Below are 13,677 nucleotides of genomic sequence, written 5' to 3' on the forward strand. Positions count from 1 at the left end.
ACATTATTGCATATAAGACCTTTGGGGGACAAGTTCAATATCACTTTGCCTGTTTTTCAGGTGAAAAATGTTCAAAAACAATCACGTTCAGATCATTCCATCTCCAGCCAAATTTATGGGCTACCTTCTATTCATCTTGTATACTTGACTGAAGCAGAACACTGGGGTCAATTAGGCAATGGATATGTTCAGATGGAGCTGGACTCTGAAGAAGATGACAAGTTTCAGTGCTTTCACTTGTTTTGAGGGCAGGGAGAACATTGATGCTCCACCTCGGTACTGAGGCCCAGAGTGAGTCTTAATCCCCTACTCCACAACCTGTCTGTCAACTTGGGTATGGGTCACCTGGTTGGCATCACTTTTGAACCATTTCCTAAACTGCGATGACTTTGACTTCTATGCATTCAACATGCAGTTAGTGCCTGGCCTTGAGCAGAGTTTAGCCAACCTCATTTGCATACTTTTAACATAGATCATAGAACACAGAATACTACAGCATTGTACAGGCTCTTCGGCCCTCAATGTTATGCTGACTTATTCCTACCAAATAAAGACAACCCTTCTTATGTCATAATCCTCTTTTTTTTTCTTTCATCCATGTGCCTATCTAAGAGTCTCTTAAATGCCCCCAATGTTTCATCCTCCACCACCACCCCAGGCAAAAGATTCCAGGCACTCACAACTCTGTAAAATATTTATCCCTGATGTCTCCCCTAAACTTTCCTCCCTTCACTTTGTACAGATGTATTCTGGTGTTTGCTATTCCTTCCCTGGAAACAAAAAAAACTCTGGCTGTCTACCTTATCTATGTCTCTCAGAATCACCTCTCATCTTTCTACACTCCAGAGAGAAAAATCTCAGCTCTGCCAACCTTGCTCATAAGACTTATTTTCTAATCTAGGCAACATCTGGTAAATTTCTTCTTTACACTCTCCAGAGCTTCCAAATCCTCCCTAAAATGAGGTGACCAGAACTGGACACAATACTCTAAGTGTGCTCTCACCAGAGATTTGTAGAGTTTCAACATGACCTCTTGACTCCTGAACTCAATCCCCTGAATTATGAAGCCTAGGATTCCATAAGGCTTCTTAACTATCCTATCAACATGCGTAGGAACCTTGAGAGATATATGGATTTGGATCCCAAAGCCCCTTTGTTTTTCCATGCTGTTAAGCATCCGACCATGGCCCAATGCCTGATGACCAAATCATAACCTTCAGTAGTGTAAATGCAGTGCTCGACCAACATCCGCATATTGCTGTGCAAGCTCAGATGGCTGTCTGAAAGACTAAAGGGGCTTACAAATGACATAACAGACCAGAACATTGTGGTCCAGAAGTCTTCCACTCCCCTCCTTTCAATTCATTACCAGGATTGTTGAAGATATTGAACCCAGTGATGTCAGTCACTCTAAGAAACACAAGCCCAGAGATCTCTCTTAAGATAATACCATTCACTTTTCCACTTCTGCCAGTGTACTTGGCGACATGGCCATGTCAGACTATCCATTACTGGCATCCCCCAACCACAGCTATGTATTTTAGGGCCTGTTCTGCTCACAATAATCTTGCTTTCCCCTTTAACCCTCCTCCCATTCCAGTGCTCTTTGCCTCTACCTGTCTCTGCACCTCTCCCACCTTCTGTCTATACCCTAACACTTCAGCCCTTCCCCAGCTTCTTATTCCCTTTTCTTTCCCCCTGCCAATACACTTAATATCACCCCTTCCTGCTCTAAGCTCAATAAAGGATCCTGATCCAAACTGTTGACTGTCCATTTCTATCCTGACCCTTTTTCTTGATTCACTCTCGATTCTAGCATCTGTAGTTTTTATGTTTCTCATTTGTTTATCTAGTCTATCTGTGGCATCCTTCATTGCAAGTGAACAATGCCTTACGTCGTATTTATCTAGCTGGTCCTGTATGTTCACTTGCAATGAAGTTCTGGTCATCAGTGTCCTCAGAAAGAGGATGAATGATGGTTATGAGGTTAATAAGAAGGAAAAACATGCATGTCTTTCTTTCAGTTCATTTCAATGGAGAGAGACAGACAGTGAGAATCCACTTTCATGAAGCTAATGGTGGAGCAGAGCAAGTCAGAGAACATTCCCGTTTCTCCACATATGTATCCATTCCTGAAGTTGCCATCACAATCTACAGAGAATGAAACAGCCAAAGGCGACATACAAGAAGTAACTTTCAGCCAAAAGCAGATCTTAAATTAGGCAAAAGATATGTTCATTGATTGTGACCTTTAAAGGAATTGCTGGTCTTGACATTCAGAAAGACATGCATGTTTACATTTCCTGCTTTTAAAAAATGAGCCCATGTTGCTTAAATACATTAATTGACCTACAACACCGTGTGTTTTTGGAGAGTGGGAGGAAACCAGAGCAGCCAGAGAAAACCCACACATACGCATGGGGAGAACATAGAAACTTCTTACAGACAAAGCTAGATTTGAACCCAGGTTGCTGGCACTGCAATGGTGTGGTGCTAACTGCTACGCTAATCATCCTGCCTTCTTCAGGATGTTCTCAAGGATGTCACGAGGTCATTTACAGTCAAAGAAGTTCTTCTGAAGTGTAGTCACTTTTGTAATGTCAGAAATATTGGAGACAATTGGTGCTCAAAAGGCATAATAATATATAATAAATTACAAGGTACGATTTTGAAGTGTACAATTAGGGGAAAATCCGCAGAAAGTTTGTCGGGCAGGCACAAAGGATGCCTTTTGTAATATATATTTATAATATTAACCTAAGTATAGTGGATATAAGATATAGATGATGCTGTTAGAACTGCAAAGTTGACAAAGTGGACAAACCTTCAGATGGTGGGGAATATCTCATTACTTATAGGGGTCATAGAAGGAGACGATTCAGCAAGTGTCCACTAGCTACTCTTTCTTTCAACCAATTCTTCTTAAATACCATTGATTTCCCCCAGATTCTACCATTTATCTGTGCACTCAAATTCATTTGGAGTCATCAATTAATTTACCACTACCTCCAGGCACTTTTTGGGACACGGGTGGAAACAGAGCACCCAGAATAATCTCATGTGGTCAAAGAGAAAACACAAACTCCAGGATTGAACCTGGTTTGATTGCTGCTGTAAGATAACAACTTGAGAACGAGGGCATCATTGTTCCACCTGATAAAATTTAATAAATGATCTGGTCAATTAATTGCGGAAAATATAAAATCAAGCCGAGGAAGTTTCGAATGATGCATGGGGAGGTGGAAAAATGCAAGGGAATATTTAATAAATGGCAGATTATTAAAGATCAGTAAAAGGGCAGATTCAGTATGATGGTGGAAAAGATACAAAAGATACTTTTCTTCATTAGCCAAAGCAAGAATAAAAGAGAAGGAGGTTAAGTTAGGACTGAGTACATCACTTAGACCACTGCTTTGTATACTGCATACACCTGTGGTCCCTGCAAGATAGGAAAGATGTGATTGCACTGCAGAGGATGTAAGAGGAGAAGTGCTTGGAAAAACAAGGGCAGTTTTCAATGGAAGAGAGGGGTTTGCGGGGAGAGTTAATTGAGTGTGGGGACTACATAAAATAAATAGGAATTTCTTATTTCTCTTACTACAAAGTTCAAAACCAGAAGACATAAATTTAAGTAATTAATAGGAGGATTGGTTGTGATATGAGAATTTTGTTTTTACAGGTGTCAGGGGTTTGAAAGTCACTGCAAGAAATGGTGGTAAAGGCAGAATGCTTCTCACATTTAGGCAGTGATTAGACATGTTCTCGAATGGCAGGGCTAAGGACCTTATTTTGAAAACTTTTTTTAACTGACACACTCATATTGACCAAATGATTTCCATTTGCTTCAAACATTTACCACGATTTCTTTGATTTTACCTCAACCTGAGAGGGCAGATGGGTCTTAGCTCACAGCCTTTTCTGAGATGGACCGCAAAAATTGTGGCAGTTTCCCATGACTGCATTAATTGTTGGCCCAAAAATTTGTATTCTATGTCTGGAAAAGGATCTGAACTTGAGTGGTCACTCTCACATTTAAATTCACAGAAAGACACTTAGGTTCATTTCCTTCTTAATGCTTTCTGGTAATGGCTTATATATAAGTGATCAAATCCATAACTGGCACTAAAATTGACCTATTTATAATAAGGGGTGATGGGATTTTGCCCATCCTCAAGGTTCTGAATACAGGAGGAGAGATGATGAAGTGTGGATTGTGGAGAGTCATGTGACCTCTCCGGCTGGAGCCTAGTCAGAAGTCACCTCACCTGTCAGTCAGTGCAGGTGAGGCTGATGCATGATTGGTCCTCTCAGGTCACATGGATAGGTCTTGCATTGCAAAAGCTCTGCCCTCTCTCTTTTTGTTTGCTGCTACTGCTCAGAGACCATCACTGAACTCCAGGCTCAGGCCACGGGCAGTTCCAGAAGGCTGAATCCAAATAGCCCATCCCAGATCCCGAGCCATGGGCAATGTTGGAGATCAGGTTCACTTGATATACTTATTAGTTGTGTGATAGTACAGATTCTATCACCAATGTGTCTATGTACAGATTGTAGTGTAGGATGTGATTGGCTGAGAGCGTAGCCACGCCTACTGGCAGGTCTTAAAGGATTGCTCCTAGCCAGACCAGGTCATTCTGGACTGGTTGACCTACATGTGATACGCTTCAGTCTTCTAGTTAATAAAAGCCTTGGTTTGGATCAAGTCTTTGGTTCTTTCGACCCGCTCTACAAGTTGTAATTAACTTGCTGCTTGTTAGTGGGCTATGCCTACTACAGATAGAGAGAGTTGATGTTTCTGCGTGTTTAACCCTCACTTTCCCAACTGGGAGTTTTTAGTAATGATTTATTTGCACCCAATGTGTAGTTATTTGTGCATTATTCAGGGATGGTCTGTGTGAGTGTGTGCTCTTCTGTGAATTCCCGTCTCCATAAATAAAGCCCACTGTTTGTGATAACACGTGTCCAGCCTTGATGCTCTTTGAACCCAACAGATAAGTTGCTTAACACAATTTATGGGATTATATGCCCATATTTGGGAGGCCTAAAATATTACAGTAGGAAGGTTATAGCAGATTTTTTTCAAAGCACTCTTTTGGTTACAGAGAGATTCTTGCAAGAGTTTTGTTTTTTTCTTCAACCGTTTCTGTGACTGTTCGTCATTGGGCAGGATGTCTAACAGCACAAGCTGTCGGATGGCCGTTAGGTGCTCAGGTTGCATCATTTGTGGCTCACTCTGTTTATTGGTGGTGAGGCTTCAAGTCTGCTGATAGCCATGTAAGCACAAGTGGTTGGGGCACTGAAGGGGCAAGTACAGGAGGTGACCACAGGTCGTGAGCTGGGCCCAGCTTGATATTTGCCAATATTTTGGCCAGCATTACTTGCTAGTCTGAACAGCCTCCTTTGCCATGTATTTTATTTGGATTAATTGAAGGCATTTTCCTACTTCTTTATAGGTTGGTTTTGCTTTCCTTGCTTTTGCTTCAATCACAAATATAATTTTTCTGCACCTTGCATGAAGTTTTCAAGGTATTTTCCTTTTGGGATTTGTCCTACCTCTCACAAAATATGAAAAATTCAGCAATACAATGGTACGATTTCAAGTTAGCTTGGAACTTGTAAGTTCAAAAAAGTTCCCATCTATTGTGTGCTAACCTTATTCCGTTCAAATGAGTTCTCTTGGAGTTATTCTTACCAGGAAGGGAACCATTCAGTTTTCAATGTTTCGATTCTTCTTTTTATTCCATTGATATCAATGGGGATTTCCTTCAGTCCTCCCCTCTCACTGCCCTTTTAATAAGGATGACTAAAATATATAAAGATTAATACCAAAGTTATCAGATAACCTCAGCAGGAACATGGCAGTATCTATTAATTTGTCACCCACAATCTTTGCAGGCTTTAGCTCAGCTGCCGATCAAATTTACAGAAGCACCATCCATCTGTTCAGTGGTTTTCTTTGCTTGATCAGTCCTGCAGCCAGTCAACACTTTGGAGATGACAAGGCCAATGTCAGTCAAAGTGAAGATGGCCTGCAACTATTCCATAATCCAAGCGAGTCAGAATCAGCTTGTGCCACAAAATCTGTCATTTTGCGGCAGCAATATTGTGCAAAAATTGCTATAAATTACATTTCTGTAAATATGCTACTTAAAAAAAATAAACAAATTAATGCAAAAGAAGTGATGTTGTGTCTGTGGTTCATTACCCATTCAGAAATATGATGGGAGTGGGGAATGCTGGGTGTTGGCAGCCCTGCAATGTCTATAGCTGTGCTGGCCAATGTTTTATATGGTCCAAGTCCATAAATTGCTTTCTCACTAATTATTAATTGCACCATTCAAGGGTGTTCAATTTTATTGCACTCTTGGATTCGCCAAACTGCGATGGGGCTGTTAAAAGCTTTAATGTGCCCAGACTTTACTGATCTGAATTGGTTAACAGCTTCGCTTGTAAGCTTTAATTTTTGTAATTTTAAGTTTATTTACAGGATGAAAGAAGTTGATTTTGGCCATTGAAACATTTTGCGCCCAATTACACCCAATTAACCTGCAACTTTGTACATTTGGGAAACCAGAGCACCGAGGAAAATCCCACGCAAGTCACAGGGAGAGCATACAAACTCCTTGCAGACAGCGCCGGAATCATGCCCAGATAGCTGACACCGTAATAGCAGTGCACTAACCACCATGGCCAACCCTGCCACATTATTGAGGTATTATTCTGCACTGTAAATCCAAGAGGAATGGGCTTGTACGAATACTGCTTTTGAAGGTAAGTAAATACAGGCAGGAACAAATAGCTTTTGAGAAAACATGCTTTGGCAATGATCAGATGCAGCTACACAATTAGCCTCAATTTTTGTGCCTATGCTCATATCTGCATCTAGTATCCCTGGCGTGGCTGATAGTATTCTGCGAGAATCCCTTCAGGGTCATTGAAAAGGCTATTGGAAGAAGAAGTAAGTGAAGCAATTGCTGGAGCTTTGACCAAGATCTTTGCCTCCTGACAAGCCACAGAGGATGGGGGAGGGGGGTGTAGGGGAAAGGGTGGGGGGTGGGGGTGGATCCCTGACGACGTACCTTTGTTCCTGAAAATCATGGGGCTGGATTCAAAGGATTTCTGGTCCACTTCTTGATCTGGGGCAAGGTGAATGGATCTATGAGAAAGTTTCACCAATTTCACTCTAATTGGTTCGGAAGAATTAAACTTTAAATAAAATTAAATTTTGTACATTCCACACTTTTATGTCAGAGTCTCTGTAGTTAACAACAATATTGTGAAACACTCAGTGATCATTAAAGCAACAGAACACTATGCGCCATCACATTAATGTGAAACATTTTCTTGGAACTCTTGCTTCAGCTCCATATGTTTGCCAGGCAGGTTCAACAGGTGTAATGGATTCCTGCCACATTTCCATCACGTGTTGAAGAATGAGCAATTCTGAGGGAAATCCCTGACCTTCATAACTTGGTCGGTCAAGTTGGCAAAAAGAAGGCATCGTTATTCTCTTCTTGTGATGCCTTCTGCTGATCTGTGAACACTTATTTATGCAGGTCTGCTCAGTCATCTTGTTCACAATCTTAACAATCCAACTTACAGAAGTCAAAAACGTGGGCAAAGACATAGGAAGTACTGTTTGCTTTGCTTTATTGCTCAGCAGTTCATCATTGAGCATGTGCATGACAAAGGTTACTGAGCTAATCTAGGCTGTGATGTTGGATAGCAGAACTTTTTTTATAATTGACTTTTTTTATAATTGACTTTATCTGAGAGGCTGCCATTAACCAAAAATATACCCTGGTGTTCTGTTTTAAGTTGATCAAGCACATTAATCTGACCTCCTTTGATTATAGACCTCAAATCAATACCGACGATATCTCCAGGGAGCGGTGCTTAATGCGGGCTCAGAGAATCATTGGGGACCCTTAGCATCCAGCCTGCAGTATCGTTGAGACACCTCCTTCAAGGAAGAGGTACAGGAGCATAATAACCAGCACTCCCAGGCTGGGAAACAGCTTCTCTCCACTGTTCAACAATTCTAGAAACCCGTAAATTATTTTTACGTATCTTATTTTGGATTGCTCTTTGTTTGTGTGTCTGTGTGTGTGTGTGTACTTGTTGGGTTGTATATGTACAAGGACAATAAGATGACTAAACTTAAACTTGAATTAATACATATATTTCCATAGATACATACTATACTTGCCTAGTTACATGGCATGTATCTTTTTCTATATATATGATTGAATGGAAGGAGAAGTTCTAAGCTTGACTTATACTTCCAAGCATGCTAACACAAAAATGAATTTGAATTGCATATTTCCATTCATGTGATTTTTCTTCATATGAAGGCTGCATGGTATAATGCAGTGTTATATAGGAGTATGTAATGTATGCTTGATGTTGGTATGTATCACTGAAGCATGCATGCATTTGGTCTTTGACCAAGAATACATGACTTAATGATAGGATAAAGGCCTGCTTGAGCATTATTTAGATTTACAGTACTTACCTGTCCTGCTATTGTGGTGTCTGCCAGGGAAGATAGCTATGGATTCTCCTCTATCAGATGTCTACTTTCTTATGGGTTGATCTGGGAAAAGGTGGGAGGGGGGGGGGTTGTCCCTGATTACACCGAATATTGGCTTTGATGTCCACTTCAGCAAACATGAAATCCATTCACGATTCTACTTCCTGCCTCTTTCAAATCTCAGTCATCACTTTATTTTGTAGTAGCAGTTCTAATTACGAAGGCAGATTGCGCAAAACGTTACTGCTTTCAGCTCAGCCTCCTGAAATTCCTTTCCCTGTTGGCCGTGGAATTATGCCAGATATGCATAAACTTCTGTGTTGGCCATGTGTGAATCTTCCCTCTGTGGACCTAGAGGAAACTTCTGTGGCTCCTCTACAATTCCATTCCTGCAATGTCTTTCTTCATGTGTTTCCGTTTCTAACCCTTATTTTGCTCTGGATTATGCATTTTATTATTGTTGAACATTATACTAAAAACTGCATATTTTTTTCACTAATTTACATTAATGCAAACCTGTAACATTGGAAGGTATTAAATGCCAAGCTGTAACCCTTTCCAAGGGTATGTTTACGTTACATCCCTGATAATGCAGATCTTTAAAGATGGCACTAAACAAAAAATGGTTCACAAGAAATGAATTACTGGTGGTGTTCAATTAGTGCAGATTGAAATTTAAGAGGGACATGTTAAACATTGCACTAAAAATAATGACTGAGGAAATTAAATTCCTCAACATCTTTCAAGTGTCTTCTTATCAGTAGCCATGGCAATGATCAAAATATTAAAATCTCCAGCTCACTCACAACATGTGATCAATGACTAACCAGTTAGAGAATGCAATAATAAATCAAAGCACCTGAGACATCACGGCCTTGAGGTCTGCCTTTCAGCCCATCAGATTTGTGACTGGCTCCATCTCTCTAACTGTAACTTAGTTGACATCTCCTTTTTCTTATCTAACTTTGTACCCTTTCAATTTCTTTTATCTTTAAATACTTATCTATTTGCCTCAGTTTAACCTTGGTGTCAATTGTGTCACACAATAAATGTACCTTTCCCTTAAGGTACAACTACAAGGGATTAGTTCATGGGCATGTATTTGTTTTCCTGACCTCTGACATTTCTCACGAATAGTTCAGCAAATCAATGTAAATTAGATACATCTGAGAGAATAGCATGGATGGTGGGCCAACTCCATCAGGAACAACATCTCCCACTGAATTTACACCTCTGTTGAATATCATTCACATAATGAAAAAACTTACACATTCAATAACATGGTCAATGAATTTAAAGAAATTCATCAGCTTTGTAAAACCTTACTAATTATATTACAGACTTACTTAAAGTGAAACAGAAAATACTGGGTATAATACAGTATCAGGCAGTGTGCGTGAAAGGATTAGCAGTTCATTAGTTCAGGTTGATAAATGTTCATCAGAAGTGGAAATTCGATAAAACCAGAATGTTTTAATTTGATGAGAAGTTAGGGGTGGTGAACATTGGGAATATTTGTGATAGGGTAGAAGTCAGTGTGGCCAATGCAATACAGTGGGTTTAGGTGCAGTGAATCAATTGACAATCAAAGCCGATCTCTCTGGAGAAGTGTAGAGGTTGCACTGATAGAAGAAACAGAGCTGGGTCTGAGATGTAGAGCACAACATTTGGTGGCTCTCTGAAATGCAAGTAATTTCAGGTCTGGGATCAATGACCTTGGGGGATTGTTTACAAGTGCAGTTGGGAAGGGTTTGAATGGATATTCTGGATTGGGATGGAAACAATGAAGGTTCCCCTACAACTGTGACAGGGCTTAAATAATATAACCTGCTGCAAAACAAAATCAGGTGCAATTGGAGACACCAAAGTGTTAATCCCAGATTTGCTCAATGCCTTCTATGCTTGGTTTAATCACACAAACAAGGAAAATTTACTCCGCACCCCATATCCTCTGATAATCCTCAGGAGAGTGAAGCCAAGGACACCATCCCGTCTGGATAGAGTACCTGGCCAAGTACAGAAAACCTGTGCTGACCAACTGACCAATGTATTCATGGATATCTTGAACACATCACTCTGAGAGGCCATGGTACCCATGTGATAGTCAGCCCACGCTGCAACAGAACCACGGAGCATGCAACCAACTCTATTGTATTACGCTAGCGGGAGCAAGAGGTACAAAGAAGAGTAGACAGTGTCACTTGTTCCCTGCATTGAGCCTTACTTAAATTATACAGCATTTTGGTACACCTTATATGGTCCTTTTTGGCAGTGCATTTTTCACAAGTTTCTTACGCTGGTTGTTTTGAGGTGGCTTTTTCCTGTTTCTCATTAGCATCTCAGTCTTTCTAGCTTTTTCTTAGGAATGTAAATTAATTATGTCAAACAGTTAATCATGGTAACAGTTAATCTTGTCAAACAGTTGATCTCGTTTAAGTTTTCTTGTCCTTACATAGTTATGGTGATGTCGTGAGGTGCTGTTTTGAAGATATATGCAGCCTTGGTTTTGGTCCAATTTTCTAATGGTAATTCTTTATCTGCAGGTTAATCATATCTGCATCACACACAAAGAAGAGGCAGCTTCCCTTAGTGTTTGACATTCCTGTGTGATATTTCTGCATTCTTCACATTCCCTCCTTTTTCCATGATAACCAATTGCAGTATGCCATTTTGCCATACGCATTTAATCAGGTTACACGCGGTATTACGATAACAATAATAAATATCAGCAAGATGCTGCCATAATGCAGTATCGATCCCCAAAAGTCTCCTCATTTATCTTAGCTATAAAATGCAGCCCATTGTGAGAACTTATGGTAACTGGTAATCTAAATCTAGAGATTAATTCTTGCAGTATTATCCCCCACCATTGTTGCTGCTATTGCATTTACTGCGAGTACAGCTTCTATTCATCAGCTGAAAACATCTATTATCACTAAACAATATTTACATCTCAATAAAGTCAATCTGTATGCTCTTAAACAGCCTTTGTGGAATGTGTGTTACTCCCTTTGGGTATCGCAATGCCTTTCTGGGATTGTTTTTTTCTGCAGATATTGCATTCTGATACCTGTTTTAGGGTATCTGTGATTGCTGCTGCTCCCCTTCCCATAACCTGGTCCCATTTGTCATTTTCATCTGAGTCCAAAATGGGATGTATAAAGGAAAACAAATCCTGTGGGTGCGTCTCAAGCATAGTCATGGTTGAATGTACATTCACAAAACTTACAGAAGGTCTTTAATTCTATCTGGAGTATTTTGGGCCATCAGTTACATTTCTTGCAGTTTCCAAGGAGTGTATACTTCCATGGCATCACACTGGTTTGCCCATCCAGCCCTTGGGTTTGGAACAGTTCTGTTTGGGAGTAGCCTTTTCATCTTTTTATTTCATCATTTGGGGCATATTCCCAATGCTTCATCTATCTCCCCATACCATTCCTCTTCTCTCTCTCTTTCATCTTCTTCCTCTGCTTTGTTTGACGAGGACTGGGGTGGTGGCAACAGGGACAGGTCTCTGTACTGGAGGTGGGTAAATCGGAGGCGGGGGTGGCACATAGTGGGCAAGCCGACTAGGAATCCAATGATTCCTATTCATCATCCTCATGTATGAATAGGTCACTATACCTGACAAGGGGCTCACAGGGATCCTTTCCTTCTAACGTGTTAATTTATCCACCATCTGATGCCCTTGTTGTCTCCCCCTTTGTCTTGGTTTCCTTTCTTTCCTCTCTTGTTTATCATTCCAGTAATACTCTGACTGCAATACCTGCCAGGTTTTCCGATTTACATACTGAGTAAATATTGCTATCCCTTTGTGACTTTCATTATCCCTCCAGCTTTTATTTTTTTTCCCTTCCCACTTCTTGTGGGCCTCCTCTTTCCATCCTTTAATTCTTTTGTTCCACTTTTTTGGTGTAGCTTTTTCTAAAATTAATCTTTCTACCTTTGCTATAGTGCCCATGTTTCACGTTTCTCCTTGTTTCTAATCTCTTAGTCAAAACCATTGATAAATGAGAGTAATCCTTACCATGGTTCAAATACAAATAACACATATGTTGTACTGGGGCACCTCCATCACTTTTGTCCATAGTCTGTCCCATTTCCCTAGCCTGATTTCCAAAATGATTCTCACAATTAAAATTTACCCAGGTGGACAACAAGCATGCAAAATTATATTCTTCTTACCTTGTCTTCACTCCTAGGTTCTTTATCGGATCTCAGAAGGGAACCAGATCAACCTCGGATGAGGGACTGCAGAGTGTCTGGAGTCAGCTATGGAGCCTGGGCTTGAGTGTTTCGGAGGCATGCTGTCAACTCCATCTGAAGTCCCGGTTTCTTACTTCATCTGTGGCAATCATCCCAGTGAGATCCTGCCAACTACGCCAATGTGATAGTCAGCCCAAACTGTTACAGAACAAATAGCAGAACCATGGAACAAACAACCAACTTTATTATATACTAGTGGGATCAAGGGGTACAAAGAAGAGTAGACAGTGTCACTCATTCCCTGCATTAAGCCTTACTCAAAGAATACAGCATTTTGGTACACTTTATATGGTCCTTTTTGGCAGTGTATTTTTCACAAGTTTCTTACACAGGTTGTTTTGAGGTGGCTTTTTCCTGTTTCTCATTAGCATCAGTCTTTCTACCTTTTTCTTAGGAATGTAATTTAATTGTGTCAAACAGTTAATCACATTAACAGTTAATCTCGTTTAAATTTCGGTCCTTACATATTTAAGGTGATGTTTGGAGATATATCAGGTACCTTTGTGTTTATGCAGCCTTGGCTTTGGTCTTATTGTCTAATATTAATTCTTTATCTACAGGGTTAATCAAATCTTCTCACGCACAAAGCAGAGGAAGCTTCCTTTAGTTTTTGACATTCCTGTGTGATATTTCTGCATTCATTACACTTACCTCTTTCAAACAGGATTCAATCACACCGGTGCCGAAGAAGGGTATGGTAACATGCTAAATGACTACCAACCAGGGGCATTCACATCCACAATGATGAATTGTTTTGAAAGGCTGGTGTTGAAGCATATCAACTCCTGTCTGAGAGGTGACATAGATCCATGCCCATTTGTTTGCAGCAGGCAACAGGCAGATGCCATCTCACTGGAACCCTGGAACACTTGAACACA

The 13,677-nt window shown here is 40.4% G+C and overlaps 1 long non-coding RNA gene across 1 annotated transcript in view; it reads left to right on the plus strand.

Moving 5' to 3' along the window:
• LOC138760166 (uncharacterized) overlaps positions 1 to 13,086 on the plus strand; it is a 29,440-nt gene extending 16,354 nt beyond the window's left edge. Inside the window, exons 2-3 of the long non-coding RNA XR_011355479.1 lie at positions 7,857 to 7,976; positions 12,736 to 13,086. This is a non-coding gene — a long non-coding RNA (uncharacterized lncRNA). The remainder of the gene's footprint in view (positions 1 to 7,856; positions 7,977 to 12,735) is intronic.
• The last annotated feature ends 591 nt before the right edge of the window (positions 13,087 to 13,677 follow it).

The sequence above is a fragment of the Narcine bancroftii genome, chromosome 4 (genome assembly GCF_036971445.1).
Source record: "Narcine bancroftii isolate sNarBan1 chromosome 4, sNarBan1.hap1, whole genome shotgun sequence".
Taxonomy (NCBI): Eukaryota; Metazoa; Chordata; class Chondrichthyes; order Torpediniformes; family Narcinidae; genus Narcine; species Narcine bancroftii.